The sequence below is a fragment of the Diabrotica undecimpunctata genome, chromosome 5 (genome assembly GCF_040954645.1).
Source record: "Diabrotica undecimpunctata isolate CICGRU chromosome 5, icDiaUnde3, whole genome shotgun sequence".
Taxonomy (NCBI): domain Eukaryota; kingdom Metazoa; phylum Arthropoda; class Insecta; order Coleoptera; family Chrysomelidae; genus Diabrotica; species Diabrotica undecimpunctata.
In genome coordinates, this window is record NC_092807.1 from 126,294,398 (window position 1) to 126,303,644 (window position 9,247).

A 9,247-nucleotide genomic window follows, 5' to 3' on the forward strand; every position below is an offset into this window, starting at 1 on the left:
TATAATAGAGCATTAAATTTTATTAAAGAGATTAGTGTCTCTGAGGAAGTGCAGTACTTTGGTGCATTTGGATAGTTTAGAATATCTGCAAGCGATGTCTTCAAGTTATTTTTCCGGGCATAGCTGGTGTACTGTTGGTAGTCCGTTAATATATGATTTACGGTAAGGGCAAAAAAATGCACTGTTGATATATTGGACTTTCATCGGTGAAGATTAAGTAACCATTAGTCAATCTTGTATGACCAATCCGTAGTATTCTTATTATCCGTGATTCGTTACAAGTAGGGTTAGTAAGACTTTGATCTTTGATTGTTACTTTTTTTAAATGAGTGGAAATAAATGTAATGGCTTGGAGGATTCTAAACAGCTCTCTTTTGTGAATTTGGCATAATGAGAACTTATAATATCTTTTAAAGTAGAGACTGCGCATCCTACAAAACAAGAATTTTTAGAAGCATTAAAGAAAGCTTGAACTGTCCGCATCATATAAAGTATCTAGAAACTCACGGAGATGGCCTCTTATGATCGTGTTTTCTCTCTTGAATACAGTCGCCATAAATGCTTTGGCGATATACAGAGAAAACAATAAAGATTTCAAATTGGCCAGAAGATTGTTTATCAAAATGTTGGGCTTTTAATTGATCCAGGACCACATATCTGAAAGAAAAAATAATCCAAGAATACCAAGGAGTATTCGTCAAAACATTGCACATTTTGGCCAAGATGCCCCTGCAGTGCCACCTGCCAAGATTCCAAAACTCATGGGAATATGTTCAGTATGTCCAAGAAGCCGAGATCGGAAAACTAAATACTTCTGTTTAAACTGTGAATCATTACTATGCCTGGAGCATGCTGTCATAAGTTGTCAAAATTGCATGAATTCAAATAGCGATTAATTTTTTTTTCACTGTACAACCGGGCAGAGTTTTTCCTTGTATTATCTTACTATTAGATTTTCATTTACTATTGTATTTTTGATCATATGATGTTTATATTTTTTGGTAAGATTTTTCAGTTGCTGTGGTTTTGGCTTATGGAGAATTGCCTATTATTAGTTTATTTTTAATTTCTTTTGAATAAAGGTGTTCTGATTATTTCTTTTTTGTTTAAATAGTCCTTAGATGATCACTTCAGACCATGAAGTTAGAAAACATATAAAAAAGCTGTCAGAAAAAATTCTGATTTTCTTAGAAATTGGGGTTTGTCACATTCCACATATGTACTAATGACAGAAAAATCCAAGTATATGACGCCGGGTTAAGAGGCTCCTCAAATTTAATTAATGATTCAAATAATGGCTTAGTGCTAGGAATGTTAGAATTAATAGCCACTAAAATCTAACGTTGGCAAATCATTCGAGAGCAGTCTAAAATTAATAAAAAGAGATTTCAAGTACATTACTTATCACAGAAAATACAAGACGAGTTCATATCGGTTTGTGGAGTGCAAGTAATAAATAAAAATTTTTCAGGACGAAAGTAGCCAAATATTTTTCAGTTAGAATAGATGCTACGTCAGATATTTCACATATGATACAGCTAACATTTATGACTACGTATATAAAATGTATAAACCTATCTTAGAATTTGTTAGTTACTCAGAGAAGTCCGAAAATGCAACAGCGAATTTGATTACAAACGTTCTCAAAAATCAAAATATTGCGATTAGCTGTTATCTTTTGTAGGGCTATGACAATGGTAGCAATATGAGCGGAATGTACAAAGGTGTTCAAGTACGCATATTGCAGAACAATTTGAAAGCTTTGTTTTCCCCATAGATATCCTGGAGAGTTGTTATGCTATGTAAAAATACAAAATAATATTGGTTTGCTCTTAATATTTCAAAGTATAAAATATTATAAGTCAAATAATTCACCTAATAAACTATAAAAGATATTTCGAAGATATGAAAGTCCATTATCTTTGGATTACCTGTAGTAAACAAAATTTAAAGATATGCATAAATTATTTTCTTTGTAAAATATATTTGAATGACGGAGCTTAAGTGAATTGAACAATACGACCGGGTTTTCCAAATGGACTTGTACAGTGAATAAAGACAATAGGGTAGAATATAGAAATTATATTTCTCCGTTAGTTCTTAAGAATTTGTAGAAACCGATTAGCATGTTAATAGTTTTTGGGAAATTTATAATTGTAGGTAAAATTGTTGTTTGTCATCTAAATGATAGATCGGGGGAAGTATGAGGAACTCTGATTGGAGGACATTAAAAAAGAGGGAGATAGCTATGTACGGATGAGAGTTTAGCTGAATTTTTGAGGGAGAAAAGATAATCAGTTGTTTCCAAGGGTACAAGGCGAACAGTCGTTGTTCTTTGGCGGTTCCCAAATGATAGTAAGCATTAGAAGTGAATGTTTGTGAGTTTTCGTGGACTAAGTGTATCCTGACGGAAGCTGATCCAGTAAAATATTGTAAGTCATACTTTTCTACTTATATATTCCAAGAGTCACTGTTCAGGCCGGAACGAGAGATTCAGTTTATCGAGAGGAGAAGAGGCTAGCATCTTTTGAACGATACGTGCATCTGAAGGAGATCATCGAAGACGAGAGGCTCGCAATAATTTGTTGTAAGATTGCTGATTACCTAGGGAACTGCTAAGAATGGATAGTGTAGGCTACAAGGAACAAGGATTTGGACAACTCATCATCAGAGAGATAGTTTTTTTTACCATTCGTCAGTTTTTTCTTTATCAACAAAGTTTTTTTTTAATTGCTTCAGAAACGATAGAAATATTTATCAGGAGATATAGAACAACAATTTTGATTTGAAATTTTAATTTATATAGTATATAACATTAATTTTTGAAGGTTCACGTACGTAGAACAAAATTTTGATAATCCTTATATGAGATATTTTTTGTTTAAGATATTTGAGTGAATTTTATTTCAATATATAATTTTGTATCATATATGTTTATTATTCCAGTATCCCTCAGACCTTACCTATCATATGTAAAGCATAGATATTGAAGCACGAAATATAACCCTGAGATAAGAGAATTAAATAGTGTGATAAAATCATAATTGCATCATTTAAATAAGTTTAATTAATTAATTAATTAGCTAATTAATTGCTTGGCGCACCTCTGACTTATAATATCACATTAATATATAGTAACAGCCCACAACGCTGAGAAACATTAAAGAAAAATACAGGTGCTTCGCTACGTTCCACCACTAGCAAAGAAATTGCCTGGAATTAATAAGGCTGTAAAAGAAGTTCTAAATATAAACATAACAGCGAAATAAATAAATTTAAATTTTGGTTTAGAATTTTACTGGCAATAAATTACAGGAGTCAACTTTATACTCCAAGCGAATACCTCACAGACAAACAATTAGTATCGTTTTCGCCAATATATTACTTCCAAACCTAAGGCCAGAAATTGAAGTCTGCTTAGGAACACATCCAGAAGGCCAATTCAAAGTAGGCAATTTAGCAGAAAATGTTGTCATTAAAATAATTTGATCAAAAAGTAAAACTAGGCGCAATATTACTGTAGATAACTAGTATACCAGCATTGGAATTATGAATTGACTCTTATCGGAACGTTGAGAAAAAATAAAAGGGGATTACGTATAAATTGTAACCCAATAAAATACGGTATGTAAGAAGTAACATTTTCGGTTTTACTTACACAGTTACTATGATGTTGTATGTCTTTAAAATTTAAATCAGTTAGACTGATTCCTAGTTTACATAGGGACGCAGCTATTGATGTTGAATCTGGACAGTCTTAGAAGCCAGAACTATTAACCATTTATAATATTATATTATATAGGGAGAAATCAACACTAACGAGAAGCTATCTGCTACACATAATGTCAGAAGAAGAACACGAGGATGGCTGGTGAATCTTTGTTTTTTTTTATGTTATAAATGTTTGCGCTATAAATGCTCTTGTGATGTATTAATAATAATTAATGGAGTAAATATTGACGAACCTCTAAATTGGAGAAATTTTTTGAAAAAGTGGGAATTAGCAAAACCTTATCAAATAGCAAGAAAAACAGACTTTACGTTTCAAGAAAAATCTGAAAACGACTTCAAATCTTTTAAAGAGGAATTTCAATACGTTCAAGTTACTAGGGTGGTTGGTCAAACGACGAAGAGAAGATGTCATATTTGCCACAGTTCAAAAAATAAATTTGGAAAGGTAATATGCATCATTTTCAAGAAAATTTTTTGCCAAGATCACTGGAGGAACCTTTGTTCAAATTGTTGTGAAAATGAGTAAATAACGACTAGAATTATTATTTTTAATGTGTTAAAAACTTTTTTATATTTGCAACTATTTATATTCATTAGTTTATAGTTTGTTGTAACATTATTGTAATATGTTAAAATATTTAATTCATAATTTATTATAACAACAATACCTAATATAAATAATAGGTTAATCAAGCAATACATTGAACAATTTTTTGTTTTCAACACTTCTTCAAATTTTTATTTTAATTAATTTTCACTACAGCTGATCGGCAGAGTGCCTTTCTCAAGTGAGCTATTTTTGTTATGCGTCCAACACTTTATGGTCGTTAATTAAATAAGTTAAGAAGCGGAGAACTGTTTGTCTTAAGTTGGTCATTTAGAATTAAATCTGTATTTTTTAAATTGCTAATTTCCTTAAATTCTAATAATAATAGCTTAAGGCCTTTATTTTGAATGTGAAGAATGTGAAATTGGTTATTTAAAGAACGATTATGATCTAAAAGGTGAAGTGCGTAAGTAGAATCTGTTTTTCTATTATTGAAAGCCTTTTGTGTTCAGTCATCCGTTTGTTAAAGGTTCTACCCGTTTGACACATGTAAGTTTTTGGGCCGTCATTGCTCATTCGATTATTATCCTGTACATCAAGGACACGACAAAACCCAATTGTGAAAATTTGACTACGCCAATGACTGGGTCCTTGCATCAAGTTTTTAATTTCCACTTATATAATAATATTACAAGTAGGATAACTAACCTACAATTGTCTCCAACAATAAACCAAAATAATTCGTGATGATCTTTGACAGACCAGCATTCTTCAATGAGCGTCTACCAAAACTAGCGGAAAAATAAAACCCAGAAAAAAAACGAGTGTGGCAGTCCAGTGGGACTGCCGGTGGAAGTTACACTTTTATACACGCATTCGCCGTTACAAATTTATTTGGGAGTCAATCTGCACAATCATTACATATGTAGTGCTATAGGTAAGGCATAGCAGAGAGAGAAATAGAATTAATAACAACTTACTAACAATTAATAAACAACTTTTGACCTGTAATAGGAGTATAGTAAATGAAGCATTGAATCAATATTTTGATAAAACTGTATATTTTTTATTTTCTTATATGTATTAAAGGAGTTGAATGCAAAATTTGTTTTACACATACTCTGCAGTAAAATTCATTGTTTATTTTGGTATTAATATAATAATACAATACAAATTAAAATGCAATATTCATAAATATTTAAAAATGTTAATAATATACATAAAAAAATACACTACAATACAGTGCAACATAATTCAATATAATAATACAATACAAATTAAAATGCAATATTTATAAGTATTTACAAATAACAATAATATACATAACTTTTCTACTTACGCATATATGTTTAATTTAACATTTAATAATATTAATAAAAAAGTCCTCCCCGACTGGAAATCGAACCCCGGTCTCCCGCGTGACAGGCGGGGATACTGACTACTATACTACCAAGTACATGACACAAACGTATTTCAAAATTGACAGTTCTGAATCATACAGTGATTTATTGAGATTATTATTTTTAAATACAAAAGGCACAATATTATCAATAGTAATACCATTAGTGATTCAATTTTTGCGATAATTCTGTCGATTTACTTCTAAACGAAACTGAGTTACTTGAAAACACCACGAGTCCGTAGGACGAGTGGTGTTTTCTTTAAGAAACTCAGTTGAGTTTAGAAATAAAAGACAGACTTATAAGCTAAATTAAATCACGAGTGGTATTTTATTAGACTATTTCATGAACAAAGTGATAGGTCAAAAATTCAGTAGAATGAGAGGAAAGAATTTAATAATAATACATTTGATTTAGGTAACCCAAATCTACCCATTTTTTGAATAATTCACAATTAGTCATAATCATAAAATATTTATTATAACCATAAATAATTTGTTATAATTATTTTTTACCTATAACAATAAATAATTTGTACACGAAAAAAATACATTATTCTCGACTATAATTATTATAAACGGTGCAATTGTAAAAATTTTGAATAGTATGACCGTTATTAGGTGGATACAATGTATTGTTGCTAATATTACTTGATGTACTTGGACTATTCCTAAAAGTATTCACTATGTTCTGATGATGTTCGGCACTAAGATGTTAATACGGTTTCATCGAGTTCGAACTTCCATGTCCAGTAATTTTCATAGCTTGTTGTTCACTAACGCCAGATTGTAGTAACTGACTAACTGCAGTGGCACGATTAGAGTGATTCGTTATTTTCACTTTTTTAGTGTCTAATCCTATCTTTTCTGCGGACATGTTTGTCCATTTGGATATTGTATTAATACCAATAGGACAATTCTTGTACCAATTACTATTATTATATTTATTCCACTTGCCATTCACAGTCAGAAAAAGTCTATCAGTGGTAATAGTTTCGATAATAGTTACTTTTCGATATAAGTTTCCGGTATAATCTCACAGGACACATTTCAGGATTCTTCAAATTTTGAGTAAGCCATTTATTATCTACACAGTTTTGACGTGACAACGTCTTAAATTAGGTTGTGGCTCGGAGTCACTCATGAAAAAGTGTAACGCCCGCTCACGTCTGTTACGATCAGTCACCGAACGAGAGAGAGGCCCGCCGGACCGGCGAATGCCTTGCATCTCTCTCCCACTCAAACATGATCGGTCCGCTGCGCGCGCAGCACTAGAGAATTAGGCGCGTTGAATCGGTGCGTGCTTGTGTCTCTGTCTTTCTCGAGCGTTCTTGGCGTTGGAAAACCGAGAAAGCGTCATAATACAAGTTCACACGTGTGGTTAAAGTATCATCAGCTGTGTCTGTAGTGAAAATGTGGAGTGCTTAGATTCGTCATTTATAACAACTACAACAATAAAGGTAAATAATTGTACACTAATATTAGATTGACACAAAAGTTGAGAAACTGAGTTTATAGGTTATGTTATACTATTGACAAATGTTGATAGTGTTAAGTAAATTATTAGTTTAAATCACTCTGCAATCAATCGTAATTCAGTCGATTCAGTCATATTAATAAATATTCTACCGAGAAAAAGATGTTGTCACGTAAAATCTTCGCCCGTAAAATCGACTTTACAGGCAACCGATTTTTTTTATCACCACCTTGGCGGGTTTTGGAGAATATCGGGTTATATGAAATTCTGTTTGTTAAACAGCCTTTGTTGTTAGTCTCTTCCTTGAAAAAATTGTAACATGGAAAAACTTGCTTCGTTACCTCTCCAAGCTAATTCTACGGCAGCTATATGAAAAAACTTCTTTTGGAGTCCCTCTGGCGTGTCTTCGTCCCATTGTAAGTACATATTTTTATATTCATCCGAAGTCATAGCGACAGAACTCATTTTCCTTTTATCGGGTACAGTTTGCAACAATGTCTCTAAAACTCACAGAAATATTTTTCTTGTACCAATTTTGCAGTAGTGTTCCATATGGTTTTAATAATACTCTCCTTGTAATCACTACCATCAATTTTTTGCATGTTGAAGGCCCAGTCTTTTAGAATGAATGCTAGTCTTTCGTTGTTATTTTCTGCATCTAATTTGTAGTTGCGATCCACACAGAACATCATAAATTGTCTCCATGTATAAGATTTAGATTTTCTTGTATTACTCGGTATATTTTCTTCAATGTTTTGGTTTATAACTTCGTTTAAAGTACCACCGAAACGACTCATTTTGACGTATACAGCTACAATAATTTTTTTGACAAACGTCTAACTTTGCTTTGCGTTCGGTATCCATGGTTACGTCGTTGAAAACACGAAGCTGATAGACCAATTAGAATTGAAAGACAGTTGGTGTTTTCGCGATAACACAAACTGTCTTTGATTTGTGATTGGTCAGATTATGTGAAAATTTTAAGATGAGTAAAATAGTCATTAGCATCTAACCTTCAATCATCTTGGCTAAATATCTCTGTTTTTTTACTGGGAAACTACTCTTTCATTGTTCGGAAAAAAAGGTGTTTAACTAAAAATTACAATTATAATGATATTAGATCGGTAAGTTGTAAATTAAGTTCCCACCCCCCCCCCCGCACCACAATAGGTAACAGTTCTGAGTTACATTTTTTTAACTACAAACCGATTTACGACGCATAATTATCAACGTTAGGCTCCTAATTTACCAAGATCTAAACATTACCAACTATTGCGGACTTTGCTCAACATAATCTTCATCAAAATAACAAAGACCGCTGCCAAAAGGCGTTTAAACATACGACCATATGGACCCAAAAATATACTAAATAACAAAATAATAACATGCGCTGTACATCCCAAAAATCATAAGGGTTTGATCTAGCATTGTCTATTATGTAGAGCCAGGATCATTGCAGGGAAAAAGGCATATTGCTCATTACTGACCGAACTTAAATCGAAATAGAAAAATACTGTCAATACCAGCAAAAATAAGAGTGTAAAAGGCAATAATACGTCCCATAATAACGTGTGGAAGCGAGACATGGACTCTGAACTAGCGGGAAATGACAGAATTACTGGTACTGTAAAGAAAGATACTGCGGACTATCATTGGGCCTTGCAGAGAAGAGACAACAGAAGAATGGAGAAGAAGACACAATGATGAACTCCAGACAGTATATGGAGATGAAAACATAGTACGCTACATTAAAGCAAACCGAATAAGATGGGCGGGCCACGTACTAAGATCGAGTGACGAAAGACTCATGAACGCCACATTTTGGGAAAGGCCTGATGGCAGAAGGTCAGTTGGTCGCCCAAAAAAGAGATGAAAGGACGCAGTAGCTAGTGATCTAAGCAAAATGGGAAAACAGCAATGGAAAATAGCTGCTAAGGACCGACAACAATTGAGGAAAATAGTAAACGTGGCCAAGACTCACATAGAGTTGTAGAGCCAAATGATGATGATTGCCTATGCTGAACAGAATAATGGTAAATAAATTCCATCCCCGCTCTGTGATTGAGAAAAACTACAATCTATTAAACACATC

General features: G+C 32.7%; 1 protein-coding gene across 1 annotated transcript in view; it reads right to left on the reverse strand.

Moving 5' to 3' along the window:
• LOC140441766 (neuroligin-4, X-linked-like) overlaps positions 1 to 9,247 on the reverse strand; it is a 960,081-nt gene that overhangs the window by 920,509 nt on the left and 30,325 nt on the right. The gene's annotated exons all lie outside the window — the stretch shown is intronic.